Here is an 11,845-nt window from a genome sequence, read left to right on the forward strand (position 1 = left end):
TATCCTAGACGGTTGATCCCCGTCACACTGCTTGATTTTATTTATGTCCGGTTCATTACCGCGACGAGTGGCCATGAGATGAGGATAAGCTGGTTAAACCTAGGGGCGCCAAGATAAATGGGACCTAGGGGCCCTCATGCTTACTTAATCATTGGACGGTTAGAATCCGAGCAAGTGCTCTGATAAGTTATTCCCGGATAGCAGCCGTGAATATTGGCCATTCCGTGAGAGTGCCTAGAGATACTAGGGGTTGCCAAGATTGAGTGAGGTTGAACACCCTAGGGGCAGCTGCTCACCAGCACCACTGATTAACATAGAAGTCTCCGTAAAACCGTGTAAATTGGATTACACTCTCGAATAAGTAGTGATGCCCTAGGTAACACGATAGTTACCCTTGATGAGAATATTTATTGGCTAGATCTTAGTGTGGAGACTCGGTTCTCTTTTACAGATTAGCAATTATGTTGGAGGGCGCGTTACGCCTGAATTGTTGGAAATTGTCGAGCGTTGGTCTCGAATTATGTTGTGATATAATATATCTGCTTGCTCTGGGATTTTCTGAGTGCAGGGATATAATTGTTGATAAGATATAGTTGTGATATAATATATCTGCTTGCTCTGGGATTTTCTGATTGCAAGGATATAATTGTTGATAAGAATTAGCTGTGATATAATATATCTGCTTGTTCTGGGATTTTTCTGAGTGTAGGATTTTTATCTAGATATGAATTAATTTATCCTTGGTTATCAGGCATGACCATAAGTTTGCCAGGATGCTTTGGCGTTCTTGAAATTGATTGTGTAGGGTCCGGATGGGTCCGGATCCCTATTTCTCTATCTGCTTTGTTTGAAAGTTGATCTTACTAAGCGTTTTCGCTTACCTAGTTGTTTCATGTTGTAGGTAAGTGCAAGGGCAAGGCAGAGCAGTGAGCGCTGGAGTCTTCCTTGCAAATGTACATGTGGACCGACCTTTTGGGAAGCCTTTTTATTTTTGGAAATGTTGTGTAATTTTCCTAAACTAGGCTCACTCTAATCTTTATAAAACATGTTTGTAACTAAATGTTAAGTATGGCCATACGACTTTTTAAAAAGTTTTTTTTTCTATGGGTTTTTGAGACATTTTGTTAAATGAAAACATTTATATTTCCGCATTATCGAGTCTTGAAAATCCGGGTCGTTACACCCCAAATGCCCAAACCGTGTACCCCTAAAACCCAGCTGAAAATTGTATATTACCCTTGCCAAATGACCATGCTACCCCTCCAAATAATCCTTTCCCAACTAAGTCCTCAAGGGCACTCTAGTCCTTTCACTAATATTGCAATTCTACCATTTTCTATCTAGAACTTGTTACTCTCAACAGTAACTAATGGTTACCCAGGTTACTCAATCACCAATAACCATTACCCGCTAAATCTCAATCTTAACCATAAAATTCCCAAAGTACCCCTAGGCTCCTCCCGAGTCGGGTATAGAAATCTCGTTGTGACTCTTAAGTTAACTAGCTCTCTAGGACCGTCTCGGCACGTGCATCACAATAATAACACCACACTCACGTGGTACAATTCACAGAATACAATTATCACATATATGCCCTCAGCGGGCTAAAATTACCAATCTACCCCTATCATGCAAACGGGGTCCACATGCAAAATTATTTCACCTAACATGCATACTAACCACGTAGTCATGCATCTCAATGTTCAATTAGTCATATAACATGTTTTAAATCATAACCATGCATTAAACTCATAAAATCACACATAAATTCCATTATGCCCTCCAGGCACACTAATCAAGGCCCTTGAGCCTTAATAGCGATTTTGGGTCGTTACACCCCCCAAGTGATAATGGGTTTAAAAGCCTTGGTCACTTGCTACTTTACCATGCCTTGCTTCAAGCGTTGAGACACATAGTACTATCCTTTTCACCCAATGATGCAAGCAGCAAATGCGTGTCCCTCATCGGTAGTCGAGTGATGGCTTCATACTCAATAGTAATGATACCTATACATAGATGCAGATTGTGTAGCAAGTGTTGATCACGATCTACGTAATCTCTCGTGTACTCGTTATAATGATTGTAGACAGAATTGTCTAAGTTGGACCAACTGGGTCTAGATGGGCTAATCGAGCCGGTAAGGAGTCTTAGATCAAATTATCAACTGGTTCCTCAAGGACAAGATTCAAGTATGATCCGATGATGGCAACTAGTCCTCAAACCAGTCGCTTTTTTATCGTATGGGTCGATAGGTTCCTCAAGAAACAGAATCGAATGTGATCAAATAATGGCGACTGGTCCTCGGACCAGTCTCTTTTGTTGATCGTATAGGTCGATAGGTTCCTCAATAACCAAGATCAAACATGATCAAATAAATTGGTGACAAGGTCCTCGGCCTAGTCTCTTGTTTGGATCGTATAGTTCGATAGGCTCCTCAAGAACCAAGATCGAACATGATCCATAATTTGACGAAAAGGTCCTAGGACCTATCTCTCATGTTGATCGTGTGGGTGGATAGGTTCCTTAAGAACCAGGATTGAACATGATCAAATAGTTTGGCGACAAGCTCCTAGGACCTATCTCTCTTTTGGATCGTATAGGCCAATAGGCTCCTCAAGAACCAAGATCGAACATGATGCATTAATTTGGCGACAAGGTCCTAGGACCTGTCTCTCTTGTTGATTGTGTGGGTCGATAGGTTCCTCTAGAACCAGGATCGAACATGATCAAATAGTTTGGCGACAAGGTCCTAGGACATGTCTCTCTTTTGGATCGTATAGGTCAATAGACTCCTCAAGAACCAAGATTGAACATGATCCATAACTTTACGACAAGGTCCTAGGACATGTCTCTCTTGTTGATCATGGGGGTCGATAGGTTCCTCAAGAACCAGAATCGAACATGATCAAATAGTTTGGTGACAAGGACCTAGGACCTATCTCTCTTTTGGATCGTATGGGTCGATAGGCTCCTCGAGTACCAAGATCGAACATGATCCATTAATTTGGAGACAAGTTCCTAGGACCTGTCTCTCTTTTGGATCGTATGGGTGGATAGGCTCCTCAAGAACTAAGATCGAACATGATCCATTAATTTGGCGACAAGGTCCTAGGACCTGTCTCTCTTTTGGATCATATGGGTCGATAGGCTCCTCAAGAACCAAGATCGAAAGTGATCCATTAATTTGGCAACAAGGTCTTAGGACCAGTCTCTTATTCGGATCTTATGGGTTGACGGGTCCCTCAAGGAACAGAATCAAACATGATCCGATAACTTGATGACAAGGTCCTAGGACCTGCCTCTATTTTGGATCGTATGGGTCGATAGGCTCCTCAAGAACCAAGATTGAACGTGATCCATTAATTTGGCGACAAGGTCTTAGGATTTTCTTTGATAGGCTCTGCCCCCCAGCGTTATCTCCACGAAACCCCTCGTTTACCTCGATCATTAACAGCTTTGATTGGTCGGGTGTAACGCGCATTAGCAGTGGTAGGGAGTACCCTCGTCGGTACAGGACCCCTTCGATTATCATATATCGTGCAGCTTGTCTCACCAACTTCCTTGCTTTGTTTCGATCACTGGGTACTACTCCTTGGTTGAGATAGTTAATAATAGGGGTCATCCATGTATCTCCTAACTCAACAGGTAGTGCCTCCTGCTTGGTTACACTTCTTTCCACCAAGTATTCAATGGGAACGACATTCAGGGTGTCCGCATCTTTGGCACTGGCAAGCTTGGCTAAGGCATCAGCATTGGCATTCTGCTCCCTCAGGACTTGTATAATTGAGTATTTCTTGAACTATGTCAACAAGTCCTTGACCTTGTTCGAGTACTACACCATCCTAAGTCCCTTGGCTTTATACTCCACCAGTACTTAGTACATCACTAGCTAGGAATCGCTGAATATCTTCAGGGACTGTGCATGCACATCCCAAGATAAGCGTAATCCTGCTAATAATGCCTCATACTCACCCTCATTGTTTGAGGCGTTGAATCCAAATCTGAGAGCGCAATGGATTCGATGATTCTCCAGAGTAATCAGTATGATTCCAACACCTGAGTTGTGTTCATTGGATGCTCCATAAACATATAGCTTCCATACGGGAGTATCTCCTTCCTTCTCAGTATCTCCATTCTTCGAATGGTAGGAAGGGCCTTCAAGGTTGGTGCCTTCGACTATGAAGTCCGCCAATTCTTGTCCTTTTATCACCGTCCTCGAATGATAAGTGATATCAAATTGTCCTAGTTTCGTTGCCCACTTGAGTAATCATCCTGAGGCCTCTGATTTCTGAAGAACTTGTCTCTGCGGTTGATCGGTCAGGACTCGGATCGAGTGAGCTTGGAAGTATGGACGCAGCTATCGAGAGGCGATTACTAAACAGTAGGCTAGCTTTTCAAGAGGAGGATACCTAGACTCTGGACCCACTAGCCTTTTACTAATATAGTACACAGGGTGTTGTACCATGTTCTCTTCTTTTACCAAAGTAGCACTGATTGCATGCTCGGTGATTGCCAAATAGATGAATAGTACTTCACCATCTATTGGCTTCACTAGGACAAGAGGTTGAGCAAGATGCTCCTTCAAGGCTTGGAAGGCTTTCTCACATTCCTCGATCCATTGGATCTTCTTGTTGCCCCTCAATAAGTTAAAGAAAGGGACGCACTTGTCTGTTAACTTCGATATGAACCTACTTAGTGTAGCTACTCTCCCTGTTAAGCTTCGCAATTCTTTGATTGTGGTAGGTGACTTCATGTCGATCAATGCTTTGATCTTCTCGGGGTTAGCCTCGATTCCACGTGAATTGACTATGTATCCGATAAACTTACCAGAACCAACTCCAAACAAGCACTTGAGAAGGTTTAACTTCATGCTATAATTTCTAAGTATTGCAAAGCATTCGTCCAAGTCTTGAACATGCCCTCCAGCTTCTTTGGACTTGACCAACATGTCATCGGCGTATACCTCCATATTTTTGCCGATCAAGTCTCAGAACATGCCATTCACTAAACGCTGTTATGTGGCTCCTGCGTTCTTCAAGCCGAATGGCATCACCTTATAACAGTACAATCCATTGTCTGTCTGGAAGCTGGTATGTTCCTCGTTGAGAAGGTGCATACTTATTTGATTATACCCAGAATATGCATCCATGAATGAGAGTATTTCATGTCCTGCTGTTGCATCGACCAGTCGGTCTATTCTGGGTAGTGAGAAGCAGTCTTTGGGCAAGCCATGTTCAAATCTATGAATTCCACTCATGTTCTCCACTTCCTGTTTGGCTTTGGGACCAGCACGGGGTTTGATACCCAATCTGGGTAGTAGGCCTCCCTTATAAAATTGTTTTCCTTGAGTCGCTCGATCTCCTCCTTCAAGGCTTGAGATCGGTCTTTGTCAAGCAGTCTTCTCTTTTGTTGCACCGGTGGGTAGTTCTTGTCCACATTGAGGACATGGCTTATCACGGATGGAGAAATTCCAACCATGTCCTTATGTGACAAGGCAAAGACGTCCTAGTTCTTCTTCAAAAATTCTACCAATCGTACCTTAATTTCCACGTTTAGCTCCTTCCTGACTTTAATTACTCTAGTCAGGTCCTCCTCATCTAGTAGGACTTCGTCAAGTTCTTCGACTGGTCTTACCCCCATGACGTCATCCCCAAAGTGAGGATCGATGTCGTTTCCCTCGCTTTGGGAAGCTTGCTATAATAACAAATCTTCGTTAAAAGGAGCCCCTGGCTCCAGTAGAGTGTTTCTTTCAACGTCAACTTCCATGTTGACAACCTCATCAGTTCCTTTAATCCCTTCGCAGCAGGTTACTACCATGTTTTTTACGCATGGTCCTTTCTTTGCCTTGACCACTGATGCATTATAGCATTCTCATGCCTCCCTTTGGTTACCCTGTACGCATCCTTGCCCTGCGCTTGTGGGGAACTTCAAAGATAGATTCCATATAGACATTATTGCGTTTAATGCCATCAGGAGGGGTCTCCTGAGCACTACATTGTAAGCTGATGAGCAATCTACCACCAAGAACTCTGTCATCACAGTCTCATGCCTAGGGGCATCCCCCACCGTGACCGATAGTCTGATAGTTTCAACTGGTGCTAGGCATTCTCCCGTGAACCCATATATCACTTGGGAACATGGTGTCAGGTCCTTGATCGTGAGCTTCATCTTCTCGAGGGATGATTTGTAGATGATATCTACTGAGCTTCCCGTATCCACCAAGCATCTCTTCACTCGAGCATTGGCAATTTGAATGGTAAGGACCAGAGGGTCATTGTGGGGGTACCTCACGTGCTTTTCATCATCCTCCGTAAAAGTGAGAGTTTCACTTTCATACTTCGGATTTTTTGGAGACCGCTCCTCGACTACCATGCACTGGGAAGACTCCCCTACCTCATGTCTTAAGGTCCTTGCATATCTCTCACGGGCATTGTTACTGTTGCCTGCTATGTCTTAGGTTAATATTAATAATAAGATTTGATTTTTCAAAATCATATTTTATTATTAATATTTCAGATTTATTTGTAAACCCCATTTGTAATTTAATTTCTTTTTAGTCTTTTTTTCTTCTATAAATAGGGACTCTTCTTTCACAGTTGGTATGTAATTTTTAGGTAGCAAAACTCTACCAAATTTTAGTCTCATTTCTCATATTTTCTCTCTAGAATTTTATGAGAATGTCTAGCATAATAGGTTAACCTTCTTAGGAATGTTAGGATGATCATATGTGCACTATGACTTTGTTTGGTATTTTTGATTCACCATGTGCTTAAAGTTTATATATTTGAGTGATTTATTTTATTTCATCTCTATTTCTTCATCTTGTTATCTTTATTTATGTTTACTAATAGTATATATATTTTTTCAAGCAATTACCATGTATTATCAAATTAGTGAAAATAATATAGATAATATCTTTATCATTTTCTCCATCTCATCCATATATATTTACTTTTGATAAATCTATATATAATTAGTCATGCTCTTTCTATGTACTTTATAAATAGTAAAAGTAATATTTGTGTTGGGTTTTATGTCCAATCTTTTATTGCATTATTGCCAATGGTATAATGTCATTTTTAGATTTCTCATAAGATTTATCTCATCCTTGGTAAAGAATATTAATCACTTGAATGCATTTTTGTGAAATATTATTTGTGCTTCAATGCTAAATCTTCCAAATGAATAGTTGGGATGTGAACTATTCATTTGTGTGATTTTTGTGAATCAAAGATCCAAATAAACAAGTATGCATATTGGTGACTCTTGATCTTTCCTACTTGTTACCTTTTGTTACATCACACTTTATTCTATCTTTATTTCTTCAAATCTCAAAAACAACAAAAATAGCGCTTGTTCTATTTTCCTCATATTATTTATCTCTTAACTTTATTTATTGTTAACTTTATTTATTTGCCTCATTGTGGAATCGACCGCCCAATCTATACTACAACCACCACTTAGTGGACGCACCTTTTGGGCGTTAAACACCATCACAGGTGGTGCCGCTGGTAAAAAGTTCCCTGCAGGAACCTGTTGCTGTCTCAGAAGGTGGATCTCTTCTTCCTGCCTCAATAACTTGGCTTGCAAATCAGCAAGCACCTGCTGCCAGTTCTCAGGAGCTGGCGGAGGGGTCTAACCCTGATTGTCATTATTCTGACCATGTCTGTCATTCTGGCCCTGATCTTCCTGACCGGCTGATGACTCTATCTGCCTTGGAAGCATACTTCCAAGCTTATACCTTGCTGTAATAATCAATTCAGTCAGTTAGGAAGTGATAACTAAACCTCTTGCCGCCTCACGGTCCAAAACCATGCAATTAATCTTTCAAATTCAACAGTCATGCTAATAAGCATGTCGATTCATATTCATAACGAAGTCTGGTTCTAATACGCACTTCCTGACATTCATAACCATATAACAATGTTCATAAACATTTTTTGACATACATGTATCTATGATAGCGCTAATGAGCGTGTCCTAACCTACATGTCCATATAACAGCGCTAATAAGCGATTCCTTTGCATTCACAAGCAATATCAGTGCTAATAAGCACATCATTTTAAATCATTCAGCAGTCAAGGTCCAGGCCCTATCAGTATATCTCATGCTACCTAATAAGGCAGGCACATACAACATTTATATCCTATTTAAGCAGTTAAACACATAACCACATAAATAGTTACCAAACCCTGAGTCGAGCTTGTTTTTAGTGGCGAGTGTACATGCCCAGCCTATCTTCAGGAACCCTTAACCTTGGCACGCTCTGATACCAATTTGTAATGCCCTGGTTAGCCAAGATCGTTACACTGTGTATTTTAAATAGTGCTTAACTCGCTAAACAAGTCATTAGGCCATAGACATGCAACTGAATGTGATTAATGGTCCAGGGTTAAAAAATTTGGTCAAAAGGAATGGATATTTCATTAAAATGTTAAGTTGTACATGGGATCCCTTAACAAAAGTTTACAAAGTTGTTTACAGTTCCAAAAGGTCATTAAACCTCAAAAGTTACAAATCGCCGACCTAAGCGGAAAATTAAGGTTTAACCCTAGTTCCTCTGAGAAACCTTGGTCATGGTGGTTAAGCGGTCGCATATGTACACGTCGCCACCTAAGCTCTCCAACTCATGGTCGGTCTAGCTTTCCTTTCCCCTTACCTGCACCACATAGCACCCGTGAGCCAAGGCCCAGCAAGAAAAAGCAGTTAATAATACATTATCAAACCATAATAAGCATGTCTAGCAGTAATAATCCTACTTATGCATGCATACCATTCATATAAATGACTACAGTGTCATATGGGGCCAATCTCCCTAAATAAATGATCAATTAAATCATATTGGGGCTTGTTGCCCAAGTACATGATTAATAAATCACACTGAGGCTCAGCGCCCTAGAATTTGGGACTAATAAGTCACCCCGGGGCCCATTGCCCTATCCTCTGTATAACCATCCTTGGAGCTGACCCAGCGTACCTTGGTACTTAATTTTCCAATACCATTGGGTCGGACAAGCATATGATGCACTCCTAATTAGGTCTAACCATATCGACCAGTGCTCAGCACGCTATTGCTACCCTTGACTCATAAGTCAATGCTTTTCGACTAGCGCTCAACGCTATTGCCATCCTTGATTGATAAGTCAATGCTTCTTGACCAGCGCTCAGCGCTATTGCTGTTCTTAACGCATAAGCCAAGCCTTTTCCAATTATACAATGCTAACAGGCATTCATCATATAACAAATATCCATATACAGAGCACTCAGGCATAATCATGCACATTTACAAGGGTCCAAGCCCTAATCAAATTTGTATTCAACATTCGGGCCAAGCCTTAATCATGTACATCACATATTGGGTGCAGTTTTCTTACCTCAGGTCTAAGTGTAATGTAAAATATGAACGACCATCAAGCACGATCTTGATAATGATTCCCTAGCAGTAACCTCATCTATGAATCAATCCTCCTAGTTGCAGTTAACCAAATTCTAGGCCTCAAGTCTTCAATTCCAAACCTTAGCCTCCAAAATTTCAAGAACTCTAAGGCACCACCCAAAGAACTTAGAGATAAAGAGAAAAGCGATTGACAGAGAGAAAAAGGTTGTAAGTTACTCTGTTTTGGAGGTTTCCTTCAGTTGAAGAAACTAGGGACTTAAGTCACTACTTTATGCCCAAAAGACCTAAATGCCCCTAGAGCCAACTCTCTCTCTCTCTCTCTCAAAGCTCCTCAAGGGTAATTTTGTCATTCGCCACATATCCCGTTAATCATAATTAACGTCTTACAATTCCTGTTACTTCCAATATCCTCAAATAATTTCCAAATAATTTCCCATTACCCGCTCAGTCCTGGTAATGTACTAAGTACTGAATTAGCCCTAGGCTCACCCCGAGCCCGGTATTTGACCCTGTTATGACTAAACCGCTAACTTGCTTCCTAGGATCGCCTCGTACCGAGTTTCTCAAACATATCCACATAATAATGTGGTCTCACACATATATCACATATATGCATACATATACAGTTGCTATCAACTGGCCAAAATTACTTAAATGCCCTTCTAATAAGAAACGGACCCACCTACATGCCAATTCAGTCATTTAAATAATATAACTCACACAATCACATAATAATGTAATTAACCAATTATTTTCCTTCTGACCCCCTAATCCAGACACTAAACCACATTAGGGAATAAGAAAAACTAAAATTAAATTTTCCATTGAAAATCGGAATAAAATAAACATTGTCTTAAAATAATATATTTATTTCAAAAATTCATTCAAGCTTGTCATTTTTCCTTATTTGATACGAACAACCCTTGATGGATTCCAAGCTTTGCCTTTTTATCAGTAATGGTTTCCCAATGCTAAAAAGGTGAAAAAAAAAAATACATGCATGTGTTAGTAGATCTTGATTCAGCGATCCAAAACTGAAGCATCATCCTCTAAAATCACATGCATCCAAGAAAAATTTTATTATCTTGGGTTCCATATGCCTTGAGTGTCAGGCAATCTTATTCCAATTCTCAGTCTCCTTGTAGTTGGAAACACTCCCCTTTAGTGTACTTTTAATCAGACCTTGTTCCAAGATGCTTTTCAGCATTTGGTGTCTTGCTAGTGGACTTTTTTCAATTTCTTCCTCATTTGCTCTTCGAAGAAGAAGCTTAAAGCAGTTTCTCCTTGAGCTTGTTTAGTAGTATTTGCCTTATTTCCTTTGCTTGAACCACCATCAACAATCATCTTTGAAGGATTTGGTAATCGTTGCATAAGAAAAATAGGAATATCTTTGATTATCACAAACTCGATGTTGTCCATAATCAACACCATGTTGATGTTGGACAAACATTTCGTGAGGTACTCACCATAAAGTAACCTTTTAGAGATTAGAGAGAGTATGGTGTGGGAAGCCTAGAGCTACCATTATCAACTAAGTAGAAATCAATGCATTGCTTGACAAACATTTATTCATTAAATTTTTAGAAATAGCATAACATACAAAATGTTTGAGATAAGAAAAATACTAAAACACTTATCTTCTATTTCTTAGGTCCTTTAACTAGCCATGAACCCATGTGTCCCGATAGGTGAGAGTCACAAATATTCACTTAGAAAATATTCACTTAGTTAAATAGAGAAACATCTCAATTAATAAAACATGATAGACTTTTATTAACTACCTATCCATCTGATCAAAGTAACAAAAACTCATGTGTCCCAGTAGGCAAGAGTCACAAATATTTCTTACTTTATGAGTTTGACCCACGATTTCGATTATTATAGACTTAATTCCTATAGTCACTGTAGGGATGAGTCTATAGAAGGTCCATCTATAACCATCTATCCTAAGAAATTTAACCAAGTTAAGAAGTCCAGTGAACACCTTCCGTAGGGAGACAAAATCAAAGCGCCAGGAGGCCCCACTGAACTCTAACCTTGTTAAATCAATGGTGGAGATCGAATTCAAATTTTTAAAACTTGTTATTAAATATTTTAGTATATTATTCTTGTAATGACCCAACTATTTCTAAGACCTTGGACCATTAAAACTACTAGTCATAGCTACTACCTTGAAGAAAATATACATAAGAAATAATAATAACTTTATTAAAACTCCAACATAAATATTGTGCAAATTACAATATAAAATATAAAAGGTGGTATGGGTACCCATTGTTTAATAAAACATAAAAAAATATAGCTTTAAATCAATTATTCAAAAACTAAATGTGGAATTACAAAGGAAATATAATTCAAAAGACTAAAATAAACGTCATCCTCGATTGACACGCAGTCCACTCAGTTCGTTCATCCTCAACACACATGCCAAGCTTCCAAGAATCCTT

The sequence above is a fragment of the Humulus lupulus genome, chromosome 4 (genome assembly GCF_963169125.1).
Source record: "Humulus lupulus chromosome 4, drHumLupu1.1, whole genome shotgun sequence".
Taxonomy (NCBI): Eukaryota; Viridiplantae; Streptophyta; class Magnoliopsida; order Rosales; family Cannabaceae; genus Humulus; species Humulus lupulus.